At 41.4% G+C, this 27,544-nt stretch overlaps 1 pseudogene; it reads right to left on the bottom strand.

The window, feature by feature from the left end:
* Positions 1 to 3,501: 3,501 nt before the first annotated feature.
* LOC112610132 overlaps positions 3,502 to 27,544 on the bottom strand; it is a 33,686-nt pseudogene continuing 9,643 nt past the window's right edge.

The following is a 27,544-nucleotide window of genomic DNA, read 5'->3' as shown; positions in this document are numbered from 1 at the left end:
TTTGTTTCACTGTTCACCTACTGAAGGACATCTCGGTGTCCAGTGTTTTGCTATAATGAATACAAGTAGGGTTAGCATTCGTGTACATGTTTTTGTGTGAATATAGTCTTCATTTTGGGGAAATAAATGTCCAAGAGTGCGATTGCTGGATTGTATGGTAGTTGCATGTTTAATTTTTTTTTTTTTGAGATGGAGTCTCCCTCTGTTGCCCAGGCTGGAATGCAGTGGCATTCTTAGCCATGCAATCTTAGCTCACTGCAAACTCCACCTTCCTAGGTGATTCTCCTGCCTCAGCCTCCAGGGTAGCTGGGATTACAGGCATGTACCACCATACCTGGCTAATTTTTGTATTTTTAATAATGATGGGGTTTCACCATATTGGCCAGGCTGGTCTTGAACTCCTGACCTCAGGTGATCCACCAACCTCAGCCTCCCAAGGTTCTGGGATTACAGGCATAAGCCACTGCGCCTGGCTGCATGTTTGTTTGTTTGTTTGTTTGTTTGTTTTAATTTGAGATGGAGACTTGCCTTGTTGCCCAGGCTGGAGTGCAGTGGTGCAATCTCAGCTCACTGCAACCTCTGCCTCCCAGGTTCAAGGGATTCTCCTGCCTCAGCCTCCCGAGTAGCTAGGATTACAGGTGTCTGCCACCATGCCCGGCTACTTTTTGTTTCGTATTTTTAGTAGAGATGGGGTTTTGCCATGTTGGCCAGGCTAGTCTTGAACTCCTAACCTCTCAGGTGATCCACCCACCTCAGCCTCCCAAACTGCTGGGATTACAAGCGTGAGCCACCACGCCCGGCCTGCATGTTTAATTTTTAAAGAAATTGGCAAACTGTTTTCCAGAGTGACTGTACCATTTTACATTTCCACCAGCAATGTATGAGTGATCCGGTGTCCTTTCTAGCATCTGGTGTTTTTACTGTTTTGCATTTTAGCTATTCTGATAGGCATGTAGTGGTATCTCGTTGTGGTCTTAATTTGCATTTCCCTAATGGCTAATGATATTAAACATCTTTTCATGTGTTTATTTGCCATCTGTATTATCTTCTTCATGTCTTTTCTCTACCTTCTAATTGGATTTTTGCTTCTTTTACTGTTGAGTTTTGAGAGTTCTTTATATATTCCAGTACTAGTCCTTTGTCAGATATGCAGCTTACAAATATTTTCTCTGCAGAAATATGCACATAACTTGTCTTTTTATCCTCTTTAAAAATAAAAAAAAAGTTTATGTTAGGTTCAGGAGTACATGTGAAGTTTTGTTATATACGTAAACTTACATCACAGGGGTTTGTAGTACTAATTATTTTGTCGCCCAGGTACTAAGCCTAGTACCCATAGTTATTTTTCTGCTCTTCCCCCTCCTCCCACTCTCCACCCTTCACCCTCAAGTAGACCCCAGTGTCTGTTGTTCTCTTCTTTATGTTCATAAGTTCTTATCATTTAGCTCCCCAACTTAAAAGTGAGAACATGCGATAATGGATTTTCCGTTCCTGCATTAGTTTGCTAAGGATAGTAGCGCCCAGCTCCATCCATGTTCCTGCAAAAGACATGATTTCGTTCTTTCTTATGGTGGTATCGTACTCCATGGTGTATATGTGTCACATTTTCTTTATCCAATCTGTCATTGATGGGCATTTAGGTTGATTCCATGTATTTGCTATTTTATATAGTGCTGTAATGAACATTCATATGTATGTGTCTTTTTTTTTTGAGACGGAGTCTCCCTCTGTCATCCAGGCTGGAGTGCAGTGGCGCGATCTCGGCTCACTGCAACCTCCGCCTCCCGGGTTCACACCATTCTCCTGCCTCAGCCTCCCGAGTAGCTGGGACTACAAGCGCCCACCACCATGCCCGGCTGATTATTGTATTTTTAGTAGAGAATACAAAAAATATTCTCTATTTTTTGGGGTTTCACCATGTTAGCCAGGATGGTCTCAATCTCCTGACCACGTGATCTGCCCGCCTCGGCCTCCCAAAGTGCTGGAATTATAGGCGTGAGCCACTGTGCCCAGCCTCACATGTGTCTTTATGGTAGAATGATTTATATTTCTCTGGATATATACCCAGTAATGGGATTGTTGGATTGAATGGTAGTTCTGCTTTTAGCTCTTTAAGGAATTGCCATACTGCTTTACACAATGGTTGAGCTAATACTCTCACCAATAGTGTATAAGTGTTCCCTTTTCTCTCCAACCTCACCAACATCTGTTACTTTTTGACTTTTTAATAATAGCCATTCTGACTAGTGTAAGATGGTATCTCATTTTGGTTTTGATTTACATTTCTCCAATGATCAGCAATATTGAGCTTTTTTCACATGCTTGTTGGCTGCAGGTATGTCTTCTTTTAAACATAGTCTATTCATATCCTTTGCCCACTTTTTAATGGGGTTGTTTTGTTCTTGTAGATTTGTTTAAATTCCTTATAGATGCTGGATATTGGACCTTTGTCAGATGCATAGATTGCAAATATTTTCTCCCATTCTGTAGGTTGTCTGTTAACTCTGTTGATAGTTGCTCTTGCTGTGCAGAAGCTGTTAAGTTTAATTAGATCCCATTTGTCAAGTTCTGCTTTTGTTGTGATTGCGTTTGATGTCTTTGTCATGAAATCTTTGCCAGTTCCTGTGTCCAGAATGGTATTGCCTAGGTAGTCTTCCAGGGTTTTTATAATTTTGGGTTTTACATTTAAGTCTTTAATTCATCTTAAAGTTGGATTAAAGACTTAATAGAGCTGATTTTTGTACATGGTGTAAAGAAGGGGTTCAGCTTCTATCTCCTGCCTATGGCTCTCTAGCTATCCCAGCACCATTTATCGAATAGGGAGCTTTTATCCTCTTAATGAGGTCTTTTCAGAGCAAATTTTTTTATTCTAATGACATCAAATATGTCCATTTATCCTCTTCTGGATCACGTTTGTGGGTCAAGTCTAAAAGCTCTTTGCATAAGCTTAGATTCCAAATATTTTCCCCTATTTTCTCTAAACAATCTTACAGTTTTACATTTCCCATTTAAGTTCACAATCTTTTGAGTTAATTTTTGTATAAGATGTGAGAGTTGGATCAAGTTCCTTTTTTTTTTTTTTTTTGAATATCCAATTGCTCCAACACCATTTGCTGAAAAGTCTATCTTTTCCGTATTGAACTGTTCTTACGTCTTGGTCAAAACTCCACTGGACATATCTGTAGGGGTCTATTTCTAGATTCTTTAATCTATTACATTAACATATGTATCTAATGTGTCTCTCTCTTTGCCAGCACTATACAGTCTTGATTACTGTAGCTTCAGAGTAAGCCTTGAAATTGGGTAGACTGATTACTCACCCATTACTCTTCTTATTCAAAATTGTTTTAGCTTTTCTTTTTAAAAATTTCTAATGATCACTTTTATTTAGAAGCCCTGCATCTCTTTTGATCCAAAGTCACATAGCCTTACATCAGCATATTTTTAAAAAATTCTACCTAAATGATAGTTCTATTTTTAAAATAACAAATAAATATATAGTTAGCTTGGAGAGACCCGGGGTAACCGACATTGTCCAGCAACTTTCATGATTATTTCTCTGCAGATACTCTGCTGCTGCCATCAGAGTCTCTATGCTTCCTCTTGCAGAGGCCAACAGTTCTTCAGTCTCAGCATTTAATTTGTGTATTACCCGTTCCATTGCTTCTCAGTCTTGCCATCAGTCCTTCAAGGTAACTGCTGAGGCTGACTCCTTTCACAGTGATTATGGTTTCTTGAGTCAAAATAGTTTTTTTCTGAGTCCCGAGGATGTGGCTTTTCTATAAGTCTCTCATCTACTGAAACCTTATTTGTAAATGAAATGTTAGTAGATTTAAGTTCCACTGTTTTCTCTACATGATCAGCTACAGAATGTTCTTGCACATATGTTTTGGTTCTTGCTACACCAGTAAGGGACTTCACAATGAAAGCAGCCCCCTCTCTGTGCTGAGAAGGGATCCAGAGGGATCTATATGTCTGTCCAACACATCATCTCCAACCACACTCAGGGTCATAGGGTTTGGATATTTCTGCATTTCAACTGTTGTAACAATTTCCCACAGGTGGTCAAAGATGTGCTCCAAAGTCCATAGCTTCACGGTGCTGGCAGCCTGTGGTGCTAGGGGACAATGAGGTAAACAGGCTACGCCTGCCCCTGACCCACCCCAAACATCCCAGCTAGTCACACAGTGACAGGCACCATTGAGCCTGATGCAAGGGATGTCCCAACGCACTGCCTCATGCCCTATCCCAGCCCAGGTTTTGCCCCTTAGCTTTTTGTTTGGACTTTCCATATAAATTCTAGAATAATCTTGTCTACAGCTACCAAAAGATCTTGCTTAGTTTTTAATGGGAATTGCATTAAACCATTATATCTATTTGGGGAGAACTGACATCTTTACTGTGTTGAGCTACTTTACTGAGTTACTTAACTGAGTTGAATCCGTAAGCACAGACTACTATTCCATTTATTTAGATCTTGTTATTTTCATCACATTACATAGTTGACAGCATAAATGTCCTGTACTTGTCTTGTTAGATTTACACCTATTTCATATTTTTAAGTGATTATCAATAATATTACATTTTTAATTTAGATGTCCATGTGTTCATTGCTAGTTTGTAGAAATATTTTTTTTTCATATGTTGATCTCATGTCATGCAACCTTGTTGATCTCACTTATTGGTTCCATGAGATTTTTTTTTTTTTTTTTTTGGCAGATTCTTCTGGATTTTTGATGTGGTCAATTATATCATCTGCAGATGGGGATAGTTTTATTTCTTTCTTCCCAAACTGTATGCCATTTACTTTCTTTCCAAACTGTATGCCATTTACTTTCTTTTCTTACCTTATTGCATTGGCTAGGACTTCCAGCACTATGTTCAATAAAAGTGATAAAAGCAGACATCCTTTCCGTGTTCCCAACTTTAGGGGGAAAGCTTCAGTCTTTCATGATTAAGTAAAATGTTAGCTGTAGGCCTTAAATCTGTAGGCCTTAAATCTGTGATTTTATTTTTTGTTTTCTGTTGTTCTATTTTTTCATATAGATGCTCTTTATCAAGTAAAGTGGTCTCTCTCTAATCCTGTTTTTCTGGGAGTTTTTACCATGAATAACTGTTGAATTTTGTTAAATGCTTTTTCTGAATCTATTGATATTATTATGTGACCTTTCTTCTTTAGCCTGTAAATATAGTGGATGTCATTGACTGATTTTTGAATGATGAACTAGCCTTGCATCCCTGAAAAAACTCCGCTTAGTCTTAGTGTATACATTTTTTAAAATATAGCTGAATTCTACTTGCTAATATTTTATTAAGGAATTTTCTATCTATTTTCACTAATGACTTTGGTCTGTAGTTTTCTTTTCTGTGTTGTCTTTGTCTGGTTTTGGTATTAAGGTAATATTGGCATTATAAAATGAATTGGGAAGTGCTTGCTCCTTTTGTATTTTCTGAAGGAGATAACGTAGAACTGGTTTAATTTTGAGACAGGGTCTTGCTCTGTTACCAAGGTTGGAGTGCAGTGGTGCAACCTCAGCTCACTGCAACCTCTGCCTCCCCGGTTCAGGTGATTCTTCTGCTCAGCCTCCTGAGTAGCTGGGACCACAGGCTCATGCCACTATGCCCGGCTAATTTTATATATGTATATTTTGTAGAGATGCAGTTTTGCCATGTTGCTCAGGCTGTTTGCGAACTCCTGGGCTCAAGTGATCCACCTGCCTCAGCCTCTCAAAGTGTTGAGAAAACAGGCGTGAGCCACTGCACCCAGGCAATAATTGGTTTAATAATTCATTAAGTGTTTGGTAGAAATCTCCAGTGAAACAAATTGGGCCTGGAGATTTCTTTTTAGGGAGTTTTTAAATTGTAAGTTCAATTTCTTTTTAGTTATAGGGTTACTCAAATTATCTGTTTCCTATTTGATGAGTTGTGGTACTTTGTGTTTTTCCAGGAATTGGTCCATTTCATCTAGATTGTCATATTTATAATATTTAGAGTTGTTTGCAGTATTCCTTTATTATCCTTTTGATGCCTGCAGTGTCTATAATTTCATCTATTTCCTTCCTGATATTGACAATTCGTGTCTTTATTTCTTACTTTGTCAGTCTTGCTAGAGGTTTGTCAATTTTATTGACCTTTTCAAAAAACCAGATCTTTGGTTAATTGATTTTTCCATTTGTGTGTGTGTTCAATGTCATTGATTTTCTTTATTATTTTCTTCTCACTTTGGATTTATTTTGCTCATCTTTTACTAAGTTCTTACAGTGGGATCATTGATTTTGGATTTTTCTCTTTTCTAACATATGCATTTAGTGCTATATATTTCCTTCTCAGTATTATTTTGGCTGTGTCCCACAAATTTTGACACATTGTATTTTTATTTTCACCCATTTCAATGTATTTTTTAATTTCCTTTGAGACCTCTTTTTTTTTACTCCTATGTTATTTAGATGTGTTTTTTAGTTTGAAGATTTGCCTGTTATCTTTCTCCAATTTTAACTGGGTATGTGTATGTCTCCTTTCAGTTCTATCAGTTTTACTTCATGTATTTTGCAGCTGTGTTGTTTGGTGCATACACATTTAAGATTGCTATGTCTTTTTGGTGGATTGACCCTTTTATCATTATATAATCGCCCTCTCTGTCTCTGGAAATTTTCTTTGCTCTAAAGTCTGCTTTATCTGATATTAATACAGCCACCCTTGCTTTCTTTTGATTAATGTTTGCATGATATATTTTTCTATTCTTTTGCTTTTAACCTGCCTATGTTGTTATATTTGAAATGAGTTTCTTGTAGACACTATACAGTTGGGTTGTGTTTTAAAATCCACTCTGCCAATCTCTCTCTTTTAAAGTTGATGTGCTTCTACCACTTACATTTAATGTAATTATTAATATGTTAGGCCTTAAATCTCTGATTTTATTTTTTCCTTTCTGTTCGTTCTATTTTTCATTTCTCTGTTTTCTTTCTTCTGCCTTCCTGTGGGTTACTCATACTTCTGTTAAAATTTCATTTTGATTGATCTACAGCATTTTGGATAACTTTTGAAAAGCTTTGTATAGCTTCTTAGGTAGTGCTGTAGGTATTACGTTATATATACATAACCCATTATAGTCTACTAGTGTCATTATTTTGCCAGTTTAAATGAAATGTAGTAATTGTGTTTCCCTTTAAATCCTGTTGCCCTCCACTATTTATAATACAATTGTCTTAATATTTCCTCTGCATACTTTTAGAACCATATAAAACATGTCATTTTTACTTCAACTATTAAATATATTTTTTTAAAAACTCAAGAATAGGCTGGGCATGGTGGCTCATGCCTGTAATCCCAGCACTTTGGGAGGCCGAGGCAAGCAGATCACTTGAGGTCAGGAGTTCAAGACCAACCTGACCAACAAAGTGAAACCCCATCTCTACTAAAAATACAAAAATTAGCCCGGCATGGTGGTAGGCGTCTGTAATCCCAGCTACTTGGGAGGCTGAGGCAGGGAGAATTGCTTGAATTCGGGAGGCGGAGGTTGCAGTGAGCTGAGACGTCGCCATTGCACTCCAGCCTGGGTGACAAGAGCAAGACTCTGTCTCAAAACAAAACAAAACAAAAACTGAAGAATAGAAGGAAAAACTATTGTGTTTACTCTCCCCCTTTTTCACTTATTGTGTTCCTTCTGATGCTCCAAGTTTTCTTCTTTTATCACTTCCTTTTCTGATGATCCAAATTTTCCTCTTCTGTTTTTTCATTTGTTTAGAGAACTTCCTTTAGCCATTCTTTTAGAGTAATTCTGCTGGTGAAAAATTGAGTTTTTCTTCATCTGAGAATATCTTGGTTTCCTCTTCATTTCTGAAGAATATTTTTACTGACTATAGGATTCTGGATTGACAGTTCTTTTCTTTCAGCACTTGAAAAACACTGTACCACTGACTTATGGCCCCCATGGTTTCTGATAAGAAATCCACTGTCATTCAAATAGGTTTTTTCTCTGGGGTTGTTTGTTTGTTTTCTGGTTGCTTTTAAGATCTTTCTCTTGGTCTTTGGGTTTCAGAAGTTTCATTATAATGTGTCTTGGTATAGATTTATTTGGGCTTTGTCTTCTTTGAGGTTTGCTCATCTTCTTGTCTCTTACCAAATTTGAGACGTTTTCAGCCATTATTCCTTTGGTACTTTGTTGTTAAGTTTGAGTAATTTTTATTATTCTATCTTCCTTTCACTGATTTTTTTCTTCTCTGTTCCCTCCCTATCCTGGTATTATGTCCAACCACTGACTTTTAATTTCAGTTATTGTGTTAAAGTTTTAAAATTTTCATTTGGTTCATCTTTATATATTATATTTGTTTCCTGAGGCTTTCTACTTTCTAATTTGTTTCAACTGTGTTCAGAATTCCTTTTGAAGCATTTTTGTAAGGCTACTTTGACATCTTTGTCATATAATTCTAACATCTCTGTCATATTGGTACTGGCATTTATTGATTGACTTTTCTTCATTTCATTTGAGAACTTCCTGGCTCTTGTTATGATTAGTGATTTTCAGCTGAAACTTGGACATTTTTATAAGGTTATCAATTTTATGTTAACCCTGTATTTTAGCTGGCTTTTTTTAACATTACTCTAGCAGAGGAGGAAAGACACCATCCCATTACTGCCAGATGGAGGCAGAAGACTAGGTTCACTCAGCCTCTGTTGACATCTTAGTTACACTTCTCATTATTGCTGGGCAGATGTTGGCGTCCTGGCTCCCCAGGTGGTCTCCACTGACACTGAGATGGGGGTTGCCTTATTACCATTGGATGATGGTAAAAGTCTAGACTCTCTGCTAGTCCTTCTCTGATACCACTGAGCAGGAATGAAGAGGAGCACTTCATTACTGCCTTTTGGGGGTGTAAGTGTAGGCTTCCCACATGGTCTCCACTGATACCATGGGGGCCAGGTGGAGAGCGGACTTATTATTGACTCTCTACTTGACCTTCTCTGACACAACCCTGGTGGGTGAGGTGCCTCATTATAGCCTCATAAGGGTGGAATCGTCGGCTCCCCGCTCAGCCTTTGTTGGTATGGTTGGGGGCCAAAGGGTTTGCTGTGCTGTTTGGCTGGAGTACAGCAGTTATTGTATTAGTCTTCTCAGGCTGCTACAACAAAATATAGACTGGTGGCTTCAACAACAGACATTTATGTTTCCCAGTTCTGGAAGTTAGGGCGTCCCAGATCAAGGTGCTAACCAGTTTAGTTCCTGGCAAGGGCTCTCTTCTAGGTTGCAGATGATCGGCTTCTCACTGTGTCTTCACATGGCAGAGAAAATGATCTCTCTCCACTCCTTTTTTTTTTTTTTTTTTGACAGGGTCTCATTCTGTCTCCCAAGCTGGAGTGCAGTGGGCCACAATCTTGGCTCACTGTACCCTTCACCTCCCGTGCTCAAGCGATTCTCATGCCTCAGCCTCGCGAGTAGCTGGGATTACAGATGTGCACCACCACGCCCGGCTAATTTTTGTATTTTCTGGTAGAGATGAGGTCTCACCATGTTGGCCAGACTGGTCTTGAACTCCTGACCTCAAGTGATCTTCCCACCTCGGCCTCCCAAAGCGCTGGGATTACAGATGTGAGCCACCACACCCAACCCCACCATTCTTCTTACAAAGCTGCTGATTCCATCATGAGGGCCTTATTCTCATTACTTCATCTAACCCTAATTATCTCCCAAAGGCCCCGTCTCCAAATACAATTACACTGGGAGTTAAGGCTTTGACATGAATTTGGGGGAGACACAATGCAATCCATAGCAATGTTTAAAACTTTTCCATCTTGCTAGGCTGCCCCTTCCATGGTTCTTTGGCTAAAGAGAGCAGGCTTTGGTTGGGCTTTTTTGACTACTGTTGGCATTTCCAGGTTGCTACCTTTTTCAACTCCAAGTCTGGTGTATATGAGTCAAAAATAAAAACAAAGTAAGTCACTGCAATGTTGTTCTTCAGATCCTGCAGTCCATAGATATTCTGCCCTCCTTTTTTCCCACCTTTCAGAGTCTTCTTCTGTTTGTTTAATATATAATATTCAGGGGTTTTGGTTGTACTTAATGGAAGAAATAGGGAAAAGTACATCTACCGGAAGGAAAGAAAATATGCTTTTTCTTTCTAGGAGAAAAAGGAAAAAGTGGGGGGTACTATATGTTTGTCTATATAGACAAATATATCATACACCTGTTACTGGGCATCATCTACCTATTAGTTGCCATTAAGAGACATTTAGGGCCAGGCACGGTGGCTGACACCTGTAATCCCAGCACTTTAGGAGGTTGAGGCAGGAGGATTGCTTGAGCCCAGGAGTTCAAGACCAATCTGGGCAACATAGAGAGACTCTATCTCTACAAAAACTTTTAAGTTAGCTGGGTGTGGTGGTGCACGCCTGTGGTCCCAGCTACTCAGGAGGCTGAAGTGGAAGTATCACTTGAGCCCAGGAGTTTGAGGCTTTAGTGAGCCATGATTATGCCACTGCACTCCAGAAAAAGAGAGAGAGAGACATTCATTGGCCCATACACTCTACTTGATATATTTACACACACACACACAGTATTTCTTTAAAAATAAAAATTATAGGCTGGGCGCGGTGGCTCACGCCTGTAATCCCAGCACTTTGGGAGGCCGAGGCAGGCGGATCACGAGGTCAGGAGACCGAGACCATCCTGGCCAACCTGGTGAAACCCCTTCACTACTAAAAATACAAAAATAAGCTGGGTGTGGTGGTGTGTGCCTGTAATCCCAGCTACTCAGGAGACTGAGGCAGGAGAATCACTTGAACCAGGGAGTCAGAGGTTGCAGTGAGCTGAGATTGCACCACTGCACTCCAACCTGGTGACACAGTGAGACTCCATCTCAAAAAATAAATAAATAAATAAAAATAAAAATAAATAAATTAATTAAAATTATAGTCTCTCAAAAATCACGAGGAAAAAATATGTAAACAAAATGGACTCTTCCTAATGAATTAGAACACCAAGTTCAATGCATTATATATCTTATGTGTCTTCCAAACCCCTTTTTGCAGAAAAGTAAATTAACATTATACATTTGTAAAATTCAAATTTCTAATTCTAGTTGGTCTTACTGGGCCTGAACTAAAGAGTAGTACAGGCTATCCTTGTTTGCTTTAGGCCAGTGGTTCTCAAAGTATGGTCCACGGGCCTTGATCGTATGTCCACAAAATTAAAACCATTTTCACAATAATACTAAGATGTCTTTTGCCTTTCCTTTGTATTAAAATTTGCACTGATGTTACACAAACAGCGATGTGTTTGTTGTGATGTTACACAATCTGCACTGATGTTACACAAACAGCGATGTGATGTTACACAAACACTGATGTTTTAGCATGCATCAGGGCAGTGGCACTAAACGGTCATAGTGTGAAAGATCCAGTGATTTAAGAGACTGGAAAGACAAGCCACATATTTTCTCTGCAGATTGGGAGAAAATACTTGCAAAACACACATCTGATAAAGAAAAAATATATAACAAGTGGGGAGGATTGCTTGGGGCCAGAAGTTTGAGACCAGTCCAGGCAACATAGTAAGACTTATCTCTACAGAAAAATTAAAAAATAAAAATAAAATAAAATAAACATTAGCCAGGCATGGTAGTGCACACCTATAGTCCTAGATACTCAGGAGGCTAAGGCAGGAGGATGGCTTGAGCCTAGGAGTTCACAGCTGCAGTGAGCTATAATTGCACCACTGCACTCCAGTGTGGGCAACAGAGTGAGACTGTCTCAAAAAAAGAAAAGAAAAGAAAAGAAAAAAAATTAAAAAGCACACTTATCTGATAAAGGACCAGTATCCAATATACACAAAGAACTCTTAAAACCTTAAAACTCAGTAGTGCCAGACAACCGAGTTTTTAAAATGGGCAAAAGAGTTGAAAAAGTACCTCACCCAAGAAAATATACAGATGGTGGGCTGGGCACGGTGGCTCATGCCTGTAATTCCAGCACTTTGGGAGGCCAAGGCAGGCGGATCACTTGAGGTCAGGAGTTCAAGAACAGCCTGGCCAACATGGTGAAACCCTGTCTCTACTAAAAATAGAAAATTAGCCATGTGTGGTGGTGCACACCTGTAGTCCCAGCTACTTGGGAGGTTGAGGCAGAAGAATCACTTGAACCTGGGAGGCAGAGGTTACAGTGAGCTGAGATTGTGTCATTGTACTCTAGCCTGGGCAACAGAGCGAGACCCTGTCTCCAAAAAAAAAAAAGAAAGAAAGAAAGAAAATATACAGATGGCAAATAAACATGAAAAGATGCTCAGCATCATATGTCACTGGAGAATTGCAGATTCAAATGACAATGAGACACTACTATACTCATATTAGAATGGCTAAAATCCAAAAAACTATTAATACCTAATGCTGGCAACGATGTGGAGCAATAGAAACTCTCATTCATCGACAGTGGGGATGCAAAATAGTACAGCCACTTTTGAAGACAGTTTGGCAGTTTACATTTCTTATAAAGCTAAATGTATTCTTGCCATCTGACCCAGCAATCATACTCCTAGGGATTTACCAGAAAGAGCTGAAAACTTAGCCCACACAAAAATCTGCACACAAATGTTTATAGTAACTTTACTCATAATTGCCAAAAAATAGAAGCAACTAAGATATTTTTCAAAAGGTGAATGAATAAACTGTAGTACATCCATACAGTGGAATAGTCAGTGATCAAAATTAATGAGCATTCAATCCACAAAAAGAAACATTAAATGCATATTGCTTAGTGAAGGAAGTCCATCTGAAAATTCTATGTGATGTATGATTCCAATTATGGTTGACCCTGGAACAACACAGAGGGGTAGGGGTGCAGTCGAAAATCTGTGTATAACTTTTAAGTCCCTAATAACATAATTACTAATCATCTAGTGCTGACCAGAAGCCTTACTGGTAACAGTAAGCAGTCAATTAACATGCATTTTGTATGATATATATATATATATATATGTTTATATATATTATGTACTGTATTCTTAATATTTTAAGAAATAAAAAAAATTAAGAAAATCATAAGGAAAGGCCAGGGGCAGTGGCTCACACCTGGAATCCCAACATTTTGGGAAGCCAAGGCAGGAAGATTGCTTGAAGCCAGGAGTTCAAAACCCACCTAGGCAATATGGTGAGACCCCATCTCTTAAAAAAAAAAAAAAATTGTGCAGGTGGGCTGGCATGTACCTGTAGTCCTAGCTACGTGGGAGGCTAAGGCAGGAGGATTGCTTGAGCCCAGAAAGTTGAGGCTGTAGTGAGACAAGATTGTACAACTGCACTCCAGCCTTGGCAACAGAGTGAGACCCCATCTTTTAAAAAATAAGAAAAAAGAAAATCACAAGGAATAGAAAATATATTTACTATTTATTAAGTGGAACTGGATTATCACAAGGTTTTTATCCTTGGCCTAGAGGGTAGTGCATACCTGCAGTCCCAGCTACTCAGCAGGATGAGGTGGGAGAATTCCTTGAGCCCAGGGGTTTGAGGCTGCAGTGAGCTATGATCACGCCAATGCACTCCAGCCTGGGCAACACAGCATGACTTTCACCTTAAAAAAAAAAACAACGAATAAATAAAATAAAGGTCTTTATCCTTGTCTTCACGTTGTGTAGGCTGAGAAGGAAGAAGAAGAAGAGGGTTAGTCTTGCTGTCTCAAGGGTTGCAGGGGCAGAAGAGGTAGAGGAAGTGGGAGGGGTGATAGGAGAGGCAAGTATATTCGGTATAACTTTCATTGAAAACAATCTTGGCCAGGTGCAGTAGTCTATAATCCCAGCACTCTGGGAGGCCGAGACAGGAGGATCACCTGAGGTCAGGAGTTCAAGACCAGCCTGGCCAACATGGTGAAAAACCCCATCTCCACTAAAAATATACAAAAATTAGCCGGGCGTGGTGGTGGGCGCCTGTAGTCCCAACTACTTGGGAGGCTGAGGCAGGAGAATCGGTTGAACCCTGGAGGTGGAGGTTGCAGTGAGCCGAGATCGCACCACTGCACTCCAACCTGGGCGACAGAGAGAGACTGTCTCAAAACAAAAAAAAATCTTATGAAAGAGGACCTGTGCAGTTAAAACCCATGCTGTTTAAAGGTCAAGTGTATATGATGTTCTAGAAAAGGCAACCTATAAAGATAGTCAAAAGATCAGTGGTTGCCTGGGATTCGGGTAAAGAAGAGAAGGGCTAAATAGGAGGAGCACCGGGTGGGTTTAGGGCAGTAAAATTATTCTATATGTTCCTATAATAGTGGACACCTGTCATTATACATTTGTTCAAACCCATGGAACTGTATATCACAAATAATTAATCCTAATGTAAACTATGAGCTTTAGTTTAATAATCATGTTCAGTATTATTGGCTCATCAATTGTTAACAAATGTGCCACACTAATGCAAGATGTTACTATGGGAAAATGTGGCGAAAGGGGGCAAGCAAGAACTCTCTAAACTGCTGTCTCATTTTCTTTAAACCTAAAACTGCTCTTTAAAAAAAAAAAAAAAAAAAACTGTTAAAAAAAAAAAAATTCCACTGAAAGGGTTTTAATTTCCACACTGCAACTAACCTTTAAGAACCTACCATTTATTGCTGGGCGTGGTGGCTCACACCCGAAATCCCAGCACTTTTGATTGAGGCGGGTGGATCATCTGAGGTCTGGAATTCGAGACTAGTCTGGCCAACATGGTTAAACCTTGCTTCTGCTAAAAAAAAAAAAAGAAAAAGAAAAAAAGAAAAATTAGCCAGGAGTGGTGGTGCACACCTATAATCCCAGCTACTTGGGAGGCTGAGGCACGAGAATCACTTGAACCATTGCACTCCAGCCAGGGTGATAGAGGGAGACTCTGTCCAAAAAAAAAAAAAAAAACAGAAATGTTTATTTTGGCTGGGCATGGTGGCTCATACCAGTAATCCCAGCACTTTGGGAGGCTGAGGCAGGTGGATCACTTGAGGTCAAGAGTTCAAGACCAGCCTGGCCAACATGGCAAAACCCCATCTCTACTAAAAATACAAAATTTATCCAGGCGTGGTGGTGCACACCTGTAGTCCCAGCTACTCGGGAGGCTGAGGCAGGAGAATCACTTGAACCTGGGAGGTGGAAGTTGCAGTGACCTGAGATCCCACCACTGTACTCCAGCTTAGGCAACAGAGCAAGACTTCGTTTTAAAAATACATAAAAACTACCACTTGTCAAGTTTTGGTCTGGGATCAAAGCAGAATATCCATAATTATTTGAAAAGGCTGTTAAAATATTCCCTTTTACAACTACGTATCTGTGTAGGGGCAGTTTTTTTTCATATACTTCAACCAAAGCAACATATTACAGCAGACTGAAGAAGCAGATATGAGACTCCAGCTGTCTTCTAAAGTCAAACAGAATCCAAAACAATCACTCTCTTCTTATTAAACTTTTTTTTTGCTACAGAAAATACAGTTATTTTTCATTAAAAAAAGGTATTTATGTTAACATGTAATTATTTATTGGTTTGGGGTGTTTGTTTGTTGTTAAGACAGGTCTCACTCTGTCACTCAGGCTGGAGTGCAGTGGTGTGACCACAGCTCACTGCAGCCTCGACTTCGCAAGCTCTGGTGTTCCTCCCACCTCAGCCTCCTGAGTAGCTGAGACCACAGGGGCATGCCAAGACACCCGGCTAATTTTTTTTTTTTTTTGAGACGGAGTCTCGCTCTGTCGCCCAGGCTGGAGTGCAGTGGCGCAATCTTTGCTCACTGCAAGCGCCGCCTCCCGGGTTCACGCCATTCTCCTGCCTCAGCCTCCCGAGTAGCTGGGACTACAGGCACCCGCCACCTCGCCCGGCTAATTTTTTGTATTTTTTTGTAGAGATGAGTTTTCACCGTGTTAGCCAGGATGGTCTCGATCTCCTAACCTCGTGATCCGCCAGCATCGGCTTCCCAAAGTGCTGGGACTATAGGTGTCAGCCACCGTGCCCGGCCGACACCCGGCTAATTTTTAAAAATTTTTTGTAGACATGACATGAGATTTCACCATGTTGCCCAAGCTGATCTCAAATTCCTAGGCTCAAGTGATCCTCCCACCTCGGCCTCCTAAATTGCTGGGATTACAGGCATGAGCCACCACTGTGTGTGGCCCTCCTGTTATTTTTAACTGAATAAATAAGCATTTTTAAATGTCTCAGTTCTAATTTCCTATGCAGTAAGTATTGATAAATATAATCATATGAACAAAAGCTCTTTGGGGTCTTCGAATAAGGGTGTTCATGAGATGCAAAAGTTTGAGAATCACTGCCCTCAGCCTATGTGATCTGCATAAACTTTAATTTTTAGGCTGTTTTCTGGACCATTTAACAAGTGATATACTTATAGCAACTACCTCTAATAGTTACACAAAAGCTGCCAATATTCAGAAAGTGGCCATCAGTGGTCTGGGTATATGCAAAAAATATGTATGCTAACGTATCTTTATTCAAGCGTGAATTTGGGATTTGTTCAATTTTCATTCTCCCATTATCTTCCTTTAAAATGAAGCATTCCAAAGAATATAATAAAACATGAAGGTAAATAAAAAAACAGTGCAAGTCAAATTTATGGTGTGGGAACATAAGGCTTGCTATTACAGCTTTTAATGGCAGATAGTTTACAATAAACATTGGGCTTAGCCTGGTAGAAAATAGTCACAGACAGGAGGTAATTACTTGTCCATCTCCAAGCATCAGAAACTAGGGAGTCCCTCCAGTTGAATAAAGCAGATCTGCCAACTGTCACTCATTTGGACTAACGCCTTTTTTGTTGTTTTAATTACATTGGAGGGTGGTGGGGGAAGAACATAAGATAAACCTCCCTCTGAATGCGCTAAAATTCCATGGATGGATAAATCCACGACCCATCCTTCTACACGGTCTTTATTAGTCTTGAGTAAATCACGTAGACTCCCATAAATACAGTCACCGAAGGAGCGGAATGTATATGTGCTGGAAAAGGCATGGTGCCAGCAAATCTGAATGTTACAGTGAGAGTTCTAGAAACAGCAAGAGAAAAGCAGCTAGATCCCCATGCAGATAACCAGGATATAAATGGACCTTTCAATGAGCCTTGCATCATCACATATGAAGTAATAAATACACCCAAACAGAGATAAAAACAGGAAGAGCAAAATTATGCATAAATTCTGTCGTTAAGATATGTGGGCAGCATGGCTCAAAATAGAAACCAAGCAGCTTTCCAGAGACTTGAAGGTTTTAGATAAAATTTAATCACTGTAATTCTTATTTAATCCTGTTCCCTCAAGCTTTTGTCAGAAACTGTTACCTACCTCTGGTTATTTAGGGACAGTGGAGCTTCTCACAGAAATATACCTGAAACTGATTCTCACAAGCACACATTCTAATTAAGTTTTTTACGTGTGAAAAAAGGAACTGTGGCAAAAATCAAGGTTATGTGTAGGAAGAACAACTAAAATACAAATGGCATGCATATTTTCTGTTAATCTCTTATATGCTTCACAAATAACTTACATTTATGTTTGCTTTATAAATACTTCCAATTAAAGGGTAAATTAGCATCAACTTTTAAATCATTATCTTAAATCACTAAGACATTCATGTGTTATTATTAATACCTTAGATTAGTTCAAATCAAGGACTCTTACTCTATGTGCTTATCCAAGGGTGTTTTCTTAAAATGAAGAATGTGGGTAAGAGTAATTTCGCTTTTTATTTGCAATATCATTTCATTGGCTAAGAGGTTGCCCCGTGCTACAATGTAAACGTCCGTCTCATTTTGCAGTGAATGAAAACATTTTTCCTTACATAGTTGTGTATAGCAGAGCTAGTATCTATCCCATGGTCATGCTAGTAAGCCTGACTTGCATCTTCAAGAAGAACTTTGACATAAATTATATGGATCTACGAACTGTAATAATCTTTAATTTCAACTTCATTATGAAAATTTATGGTTGGACACCATGGAATCGTGCCTATACTTTGGGAAGCCGAGGGGTGGATCGCTGGAGCCCAGGAGTTCGAAACCAGCCTGGGCAGCCTGGTGAGACCCTGTCTTAAAAAATATATATATATAAAAATTAGCCGGGTGTGGTGGTGCATGCCTGCAGTCTCAGCTACTCAGGAGCTGAGGTGGGAGGATCACCTGAGCTCGACTGGGGAAGTCAAGGCTGCAGACAGCCATAATTGTGCCATTGTACTCCAGCCTGGGTGACAGAGTAAGACCCTGTCTCAAAAAAAAAAAAAAAAAATTCATCACAAGTGCCACACCCAAAAGAAATAATAAAGCGGAAAGCCAGCAAATGAGTAACATTTGAAAGGGGAACAGAGGTGGGACTTCTGTATTACTTTTCCTTCTGACACCGACGTTCACTGTCATCAGTTTCACAAGGTCTAAGGCAAGGTAAGCACAGGTTGAGTATCCCTTATCTGAAATGCTTGGGATCAGAAGTGTTTCGAATTTCAGATTTTTTTTCAGATTTGGGAATATTTCCATATACATAATGAGCTATCTTGAGGATGGAATTAAGTCTCAACAGGAAATTCATTTCTGTTTCATATACACCTTATTCACATACCCTGAAGGTAATTTTATTCAATATTTTTAATGATTCTGTTCATGGAATAATGTTTTGACTGAACCCATCACATGAGGTCAAGTGTGTGTCATGTTGGCGCTCAAAAAGTTTCAGATTTCGGGCTGGGCATGGTGGCTCACTCCTGTAATCCCAGCACTTTGGGAGGCTGAGGCTGGCGGATCATGAGGTCAGGTTATCGAGACTATCCTGACTAACACGGTGAAACCCGTCTCTACTAAAAATACAAAAAATTAGCCAGGCGTGGTGGCAGGTGCCTGTGATCCCAGTTGGAGAATGGCGTGAACCCGGAAGGCAGAGCTTGCAGTGAGCCGAGATCGTGCCACAGAACTCCAGCCTGGGCGACAGAGCCAGACTGCATCTCAAAAAAAAAAAAAAAGTTTCAGATTTTGAATTTTTGGATTAGGGATGCTCAACCTCCATGATGGTATTAGGCCAACATTTTAGAAACCAGTAAAACTCGATATTGAATATGATGAAGTCATATTACCCAGGCGTGGTGGTGTATGTCTGTAATCCCAGCTACTTGGGAGGCTGAAATGGGAGGATGGCTTGAGCCCAGTAGGTCAAGGCTACAGTGATCTGTGTGCCACTGTCCTTCAGCCTGGGCAACAGAGCGAGATCATCTGAAAAAAAAAAAAAGTCTTGCACTTATCTAAAAGACGTACTCTGAAGGCTCACAAGCAGAATATAGCTCACAAGTGGGTTTTATTTGACTCTTACAGTGTTTTGCTAAAAATCAAATTAGTTGCCAACATTCACACAACACGGTTTTTCACAAAAACCAAAACAAACAAAAACCCGAATTTGCGACTTCTTTGAGAAACTGGAAGGACTGGACTTGCATTGCATCATCCTCCCATGGCTAGGAGGAGCTAGGGCCAGAGTCTCCACCCAACCCACCTTACCCACATGCATTACCTGCTCGGCACTCAGATATATCTGAGTGTGAAACCCTGTTATGGGTCACTCTGGCTTAGGCTGTGCATCGATGAGACTCATCAGACTCAAGTGTTAGATTCTTTGGGGCCCCTCCCTCTACCCTCCAGTTAAACTCTGTATTCAGTATAGGGTGTCAGGTCCCAATTAAGTCTAAAATGGGAGGCGTTTACAGCCATGGTCCCAGACCAGAATCACTTCAATGTTTTCACTGATCTGAAGATTTTCTTGGCAAGTAAGGGTTCAGAGAAGTTTGTTGAAGTTTGTGTCTAATCTAGGTTAAGCGGAGGAATGTGTCTCAATTCAAAATGAGAGTAACTCTGGGGTTAAGCAAGAGAATGACCCATGATGAAGGTATTATAGAAATGTCCTCTGTGTGAGCTGTGGGTAGAGAAGAGTATCTGGATTCGGGGCCTCACTCTGCCTCTAACAAGCTGTAAGATGAGTCACTGACCTCAGTTAGCCCCTGTCTCTTCACCTATAAAATGAAGCGGTGTTTCTGCATTTAGAGCCCAGCCCGTACATTAGAATCACTAGGGGACTTCTAAAACTGTTGATGCCTAGACTCCTCCCCAGGCCAATTGAATCTGATTCCTTGCAATGAGGGTCCACAACACAAGTTAACAAGATCTCCAAGGTCCCTTCCCATCCTCCAATTCTGTGGTCTCAGTGGCTTTGGAGCAGACGCCAGAATAGCCATTAACTCTGTTAATTTCTCCTGTATGTCAGATTGCCAGCAAAGAACATTCATTTCACACACACACACACACACACACACACACACACACACACAAATGGAGGTGTGGTCATTGTTTTTCATTTTCTTTTTCTTTTTAATTTTTGAGTCAGCATCTCACTCTGTCATCCAGGCTGGAGTGTAGTGGTGCAATCAGAGCTCACCGTAGCCTCACCCTCTCAGGCTCAAGTCATCCTCCCATCTCAGCCTCCCAAGTAGCTGGAACCATCTCTACTAAAAATACAAAAATTAGCTGGGTGTGGTGGCACACACCTGTAATCCCAACTACCTGGGAGGCTGAGGCAGGAGAATTGCTTGAGCCTGGGAGGCAGAGGTTGCAGTGAGCTGAGATCAGGCCACTGCACTCCAGCCTGGGTGGCAAGACTCTATCTCCAAAAAAAAAAAAAAAAAAAAAAATTTAGCCAGGCGCGGTGGCTTATGCCTGTAATCCTGGCACTTCGGGAGGCCAGGGCAGGCAGATTGCCTGAGCTCAGGAGGTTGAGACCAGCCTGGGCAACATGGTGAAACCCTGTCTCTACTAAAATACAAAAAATCAGCCAGGCGTGGTGGCGGATGCCTGTAATCCCAGCTATTCAGGAGGCTGAGGTAGGAGAATTGCTTGAACCCAGGAGGCAGAGGTTGCAGTGAGCCAAGATCGTGCCACTGCACTCCAACCTGGGCAACAGAGCGAGACTCTGTCTCCATTAAAAAAAAAAAATGTTTTAATTAGCTGGGCGAGGTGGCACACACCAGTAGTCCAGAGGCTGAGGCAGGAGGACTGCTCGATCCTAGGAGTCCGAGACCAGCCTGGGTAACCTAGCGAGACCCCATCTCTACAACAAATAAAAATAAAAATAAATCACTGGGTGTGGTGGTGCACAAGCCTGTAGTTCCAACTATTCAGGAGGCTAAGGTGGGAGGATGGCTTGAGCCCAGGAGTTCAAGGTTGAGTGAGCCGTGATTGCATCACTGTACTCTAGCCTGGGCAACAAAGTGAGGCTCTGACTCTAAAACTAAAAAATATTCATTACATGTTGAAACGACAATGTTTTAATTTAGTGGGTTTAGTAAAATATGTTATTAAAATGAATTTCACCCATTTCTTTTTACTTTTCTAAATATAATTCCTAGGAAATTAGAAATTACTTATATGACTCATATTTCTATTACATAGTGCTAAAAGGTGTCCACTTTCTGAATCTCTTTTTTTTTTTTTTTTTTTGAGACACAGTCTCGCTCTGTCACCCAGGCTGGAGTACAGTGGCACAATCTCGGTTCACTTCAACCTCTGCTTCCTGGGTGATTCAAGTCATTCTCATGCCTTCCAAGTAGCTGGAATTACAGGCAAGCACCACCCCACGCCCAGCTAATTTTTGTGTTTTTGGTAGATACAGGGTTTCGTCATGTTGGCCAGGCTGGCCTCGAACTCCTGACCTCAAGTGATCTGCCCGCCTTGGCCTCCCAAAGTGCTGGGGTTACAAGCATGAGCCACTGTGCCTGGCCTCTGAACCTTTAATTGAAGACTGTAGTTTTTTGTTGTTGTTGCCATTTTGTTTTTTGGTTTTTTTTTTAGACAGCTTCTCATAATGAACTAAGTTGAGGGTTTGAAAAACATCCAATTGCCAGTCTTTACTGCACAGGGCACTGACTGTAACTAAACAACCCTGATGGTTGGGGATACAAATGCAGGACTTTCTGTAAATATGACATTTTTGTACACTAAAATATGGCCCATGGGAGAATCCTAGTGGAATGCTATGACTGGGAAGAAGGTGGAAGTTCCTTGTCATTTCCCCCTTCTTTCTCTCTCACATTAGAGGTAGAATTTCAATGTATGTGCCAAACCAGTTCTGCCCTCATGCAGGAAACATACAAGTAGTACACCATGAACCAAAATAGTAAGGGCATTTAAAAGAGACATTTAAATGTCCAGTCCCATTCACTGCAACTCTGTTTTACTTTTGCTTTTTTTTTTTTTTTTTTTGAGATGGCATCTTGCTCTGTCACCCAGGCTGGAGTGCGTGTCATGATCTCAGCTTGCTGTAACCTCCTGGGCTCCAGTGATTGTCCTGCCTTAGCCTCCCAAGTAGCTGGGATTACAGGCATGTGCCACCATTCCTAGCTAATTTCTGTATTTTTAGTAGAGACAGGATTTCACCATGTTGGCCAGGCTGGTCTTGAACTCCTGACCTCAAGTGATCCATCTGCCTTGGCCTCCCTAAGTGCTGGGATAACAGGCGTGAGCCACTGCGCCCAGCCACAACTTTGTTTTTCATCACTGGTCTCTCCCAGGCTTCAAAGCAGTTGTTGTAGTCTTGTGGCATTTCCAGCCAAAAGGTCTGAGACTAGCAGTTATCAGCCCTCATCCTGCCTTATCATATAGCCACAATAGTGGGCAAGGAAGGGAAAACATGTAAGGCTGGGTGTTTGGAAGTAGAGCCAGCTTAAAGAACAGAAAAAGTGGGCAACCATCCAGAAAATGTGCACTCGGGGTGCAGGAGCGTGCAACATGCTACGAAGCTCTCCTGGTGAGCTGGCGAAAGCTCTTTTAGCTTGAGGCTTCCAGGCACATGTGCCCAGGTGTACCCTGGATGAGCCATTTATACTATAGTGTGAATGTTTTTCAGATCAGTTTGATTCAATAAATATTGATTATGTGTAGCTGCCCTAAGCAGATTTTGAAAAGGCTGTTGGGAGCCTCCTTCCAGACAGGGAGGGAAAGGGCACAGACGGGAAGGCTGGGGGAGTTGACAACAAACGTCATCTAGCTTAAGGTCTAGCCAGTGTTCGGTGCTGCTGAGAAATGCTCCCTCTTGGGGGGGGAACTGACGCCCAGCACGCACCACTGAATGGGGCCTCCAGCAATTCTTGGAGGCCCTTCACCATCCCTCACTGTGAGAACCTTCCTTTTCCTCTCCTTCATCTCCCCTGTGCGCGCCCCCAACCCAGGCCCACACCTACCTCTATTGTAGAGCTTACTCTATGGCCTTGTTTACTTCCTTCCTCCCCGCAAGCACAAAGACTGAATATCACTCCTCTGTGAATCCACAGAACCTCGAAGAGTACATAGCGCTTCGGTGCTTGATAAGCATTTGATGAATGAATACATGATTTTGCCTTCCCATCTCATGCAGCACGGGGAGGCGGGATGCTAAGAGAGCCTATCATCCCCCGCCACCATGACATTTGGGGTGAAGGAGGTTGCAAACACCTGCAGCAAACTGTGCCTGCATTTTTAAATGCTGGACACAACATTTTGAAACAAAGGTGAAGGGGAGGAGGCATAGGACAGGTCAGGGCATGCGTTATTACCACCCATATGCACACATACCCGTTCATATGCTGCCAAAATGTTGCTCTACCCTTTCCCGAGCACCCGTTACTGTTTAACCCAACCTCAGTAGCTTTCTAAGAGAAAGCCCATTCTAATGACTTGATCTACATGAAAACAAAAAGCAAAGTGTGTCAAAATTTTTTCCCACAATCATAGGGCTATCACGCTTTTTAACAAACTAAACCTCCACCATATCCCAGCATTCGGGATATACTGCAAGTAAGTGCCTGGCACTCAGAAAGCTCAAGGTTCCAGCAACAGTTGTGTGGCCTTGGATAAGGAACACAGGGAGACTCTTTGTCCTCTTGTTTCTTCAGTGTATTAAAGGGAGATAGTGGTATATTCAAAGGGCATGAAAAAAGCTTAACATGAGTCTGCATGGAGCTCTTTGAAATGCATGAAGGGCACTACAGTGGATAAATTCAACACTTGTCCTAGTGTTCACTCAGAACCCTCGTCCGGACATTTATAAAATTCCTCTGTGGACGTGTACACACACACACACACACACACACGCATGCACATACACAAATATATCTAAAAGGGCTTAATTGCTTTTAAAATTTCTAAGTAAATACATTGTAATGATTATAAGGCCTCTGTACAATGTATCCAAGGCAAGCCCGCCATGATAAGAGCTATTTGAGAAACTAAATCACATCATTGAAAGAATAGCAATGAGGCAATTGATGAAATATTGCATTAGCAGTGGCCTCTGACCCCATGTGATGCCAACCAAATGCTTTTTCCTCTCTTTGTAATTTAATCATTTTTTCAATTAAATTAATTTCTTAAAATCACTCAGATAAGCCGCCTGTATTAAACACACACACACACAAACACACACAAACAACTTCAGGCGTGGGTGAAATAAAGGACACTCTGCAATCACAATTGTGACTCTGCTCCATTCTGGAAATGAATGATATCCTGTTTCCTTTTTTCTATGTCTGACAAGAATTTTTGCATAACTTCTTCCTGCTACAGTGTGAAGTCAAAGGCCCCCAAATACCCTCAAGACAGAGACCCAGTCGCCACAATATAAAACTATGAAAGTACAGCCATGAGAGGCCCAGAGCATATTGCCGGACAGACCAACTGGCTATTTTTAAAAGTTTACTTTAACACAAATGAACTGGCTGGGAAGGTGGCTTTGCCAAGGCAGCAACTCAGAAGAGTGCTAACAAGCCCGCCCCACACGTCTGTGCTCAGGCTTGCTGGGAGAGCTTACTCCACACGCATCCAGGAATTTGTTTGAGGACAGAGCGTGGTTAGGTCATGTTTTAAGAATGTTCGCTCATTATTCTGACTCAGAGGGCGCCGTGAGCCACAGAAGGGATGTTGCACAGTGATACCTTCTGTTCTGTCTGGTTTTCAAGAACTGCCTCACTGTCCTGATGGCCGGAGACTGACGTCACTGGAGGTTAACTCCTTCACGTCTTCTTTTTTACAGGGCTAGAGGAAGAGCCCTTTTTCCTGTTGACATTTTTCAAACTTTGTAACCTAGGGGTTTGGCTTGTTGAGGGAGGGGAGGAGGGCGTCTAGGAGCAGTGACTGGAAACAGAGACGAGACTACATAGAAGCAGAAGAGAGAACCAATGCAAAAATCTGTAAAACCAGCCAAGAAATCTGTTCGGGAAAATAGAAACCGAAGCGCTGTGGTTTGGCAAGGAACTTTGACTCTTAATGAGAAAGGCAGAAAGAAGAGAAGGAGAAGAAGGATGGAGAGGGGAGGGGAAAGGAGAGAAGAGGAAGGAGAGGTAGAGATCAAAAGAGAAAGAAAAGAGAGGGGAGTAAAAGGAGTCAGACCCAGGATGCAACAAAGGTCCATCAGTAAGGGCCATTATGAGGACTATATTGGAACAAGAGGCTGGAAATTAAAAATTAGGATATGCGGCCGAGCACAGTGGCTCACGCCTGTAATCCCAGCACTTTGGGAGGCCGAGGCAGGCGGATCACATGAGGTCAGCAGCCTGACGAATATGATGAAACCCTGTCTCTACTAAAAATACAAAAATTATCTGGGCACGTTGGCATGCACCTGTAATCTCAGCTACTCGGGAGGCTGAGGCAGGGAGACTTGAACCTGGGAGGCAGAGGTGGCAGTGAGCCAGATTGGGCCATTGCACTCCAGCCTGGGCAACAAGAACGAAAATCAGTGTCAGAAAAAAAAAAAAAAATCAGGATATGCTACTCACCATGGAACATCTGGTCATGTGTGTGTCCCGGAACTAGGGAAAATTTCTTTGATAATTCATCTTTGATCATGTCTCATGCTAATGGACAAGCTCATGCTTGAGTGACATTTTGCCGTTTCATCAAAGGCTGGAGTAGGGATCACGAGGTCATAACTACCAATTCTAGTGGGGAACCTCCTCATGGGTCTCTACAATATGCTCCAGACGGTATGTCAGATGCACACACACGCATGTGCATATACATGCATGCACACACATACACACAGAGGAGAGCACATACACTTGAAAGCCATTCCATGGCTTTCCATTGTACTTAGAATAAAACCCAACTCCAACTCTTACAACCTCATCAGGCTTCCTTCACAATAGTCTTCCAGCCACACCTCAAGCTTTCTTGAATCCCCTGAGCTTTCTCTCACCTTACAATCATCTCAGTCCTGTTTTCTCCCCCCTCGGAGGTTGGCTCCTCTTCATCCTTCAGCTTTCACACAGAGAGGTCATCTTTGACTACCTGTGTAAATAGGGTCTCCCTGCTGCTCCCAGCATTCTCTGCTGCGGCACCCTATTAGTGTCCTGGCACTCATTAGTACTTGTCAGTCAGTGTACATGTATTTTTTAATTTTTTTTCATTGTTAATTTTTGTAGGTACATAGTAGGTGTATATATTTATGGGATACATGAAATGTTTTGACACAGGCATGCAATGCGTAATAATCACATCATGGAGAATGGCGTATCCAGCCCCTTGAGCATTTATCCCTTGTGTTACAATCTAGTTATATTCTTTTAGTTATTTTTATGTATGTATTTATTTTTGAGACAGAGTCTCGCTCTGTCGCCCAGGCTGGAGTGCGGTGGTGCCATCTCTGCTCACTGCAAGCTCCGCCTCCTAGGTTCATGCCATTCTCCTGCCTCGGCCTCCTGAATAGCTGGCTGAATACCTGAACAGGCTCCCAGCACCACGCCCAGCTAATTTTTTGTATTTTTAGTAGAGACAGGTTTTCACCGTGTTAGCCAGGATGGTCTCGATCTCCTGACCTCTTGATCCGCCTGCCTCGGCCTCCCAAAGTGTTGGGATTACAGGCGTGAGCCACCGCGTCTGGCCCTCTTTTAGTTATTTTTAAATGTACAATTAAGTTATTATTGACTATAGTCACCTTGTTGTGCTATCAGATGGTAGGTCTTATTCTATTTTTTGTACCCATTGACATGATCCTCCTTCCTTCCACTCCCTCCCCACTATCCTTCCCAGCCTCTGGTAACCATCCTTCTGCACTTAATGTCCATGAGTTCAATTGTTTTGATTTTTACATCCCACAAATACATGAGAACATGCAATGTTTCTGTGCCTGGCTTATTTCACTTAACATGATCTCCAGTTCCATCCAAGGTCCTGAAAATGACAGAATCTTATTCTTTTTTATGGCCAAATAGCACTCCATTGTGTTTATGTACATTTTCTTTATTTACTCATCTACTGATAGACACTTAGGTTGCTTCCAAATCTTAGCTATTGTCAGAGACCCGGCACAGTGGCTCACACCTGTAATCCCAACACTTTGGGAGACCGAGGCAGGTAGATCCCTAGAGGCCAGGAGTTCGAGACCAGCCTAGCCAACATGGTGAAACCCCGTGTCTACTAAAAATACAAAAATTAGCCAAGTGTGGTAGTGCGTGCCTGTAGTCCCAGCTACTCAGGAGGCTAGGGCATGAGAATTGCTTGAACCCAGGAGGCGGAGGTTGCAGTGAGCCGAGATTATGCCACTGCACTC

Source organism: Theropithecus gelada, chromosome 16 (assembly GCF_003255815.1).
Source record: "Theropithecus gelada isolate Dixy chromosome 16, Tgel_1.0, whole genome shotgun sequence".
In the NCBI taxonomy this organism is placed as follows: domain Eukaryota; kingdom Metazoa; phylum Chordata; class Mammalia; order Primates; family Cercopithecidae; genus Theropithecus; species Theropithecus gelada.
The sequence above is the reverse complement of the archived record's forward strand: the minus strand, read 5'-3'. Positions and strand labels throughout refer to the sequence as shown.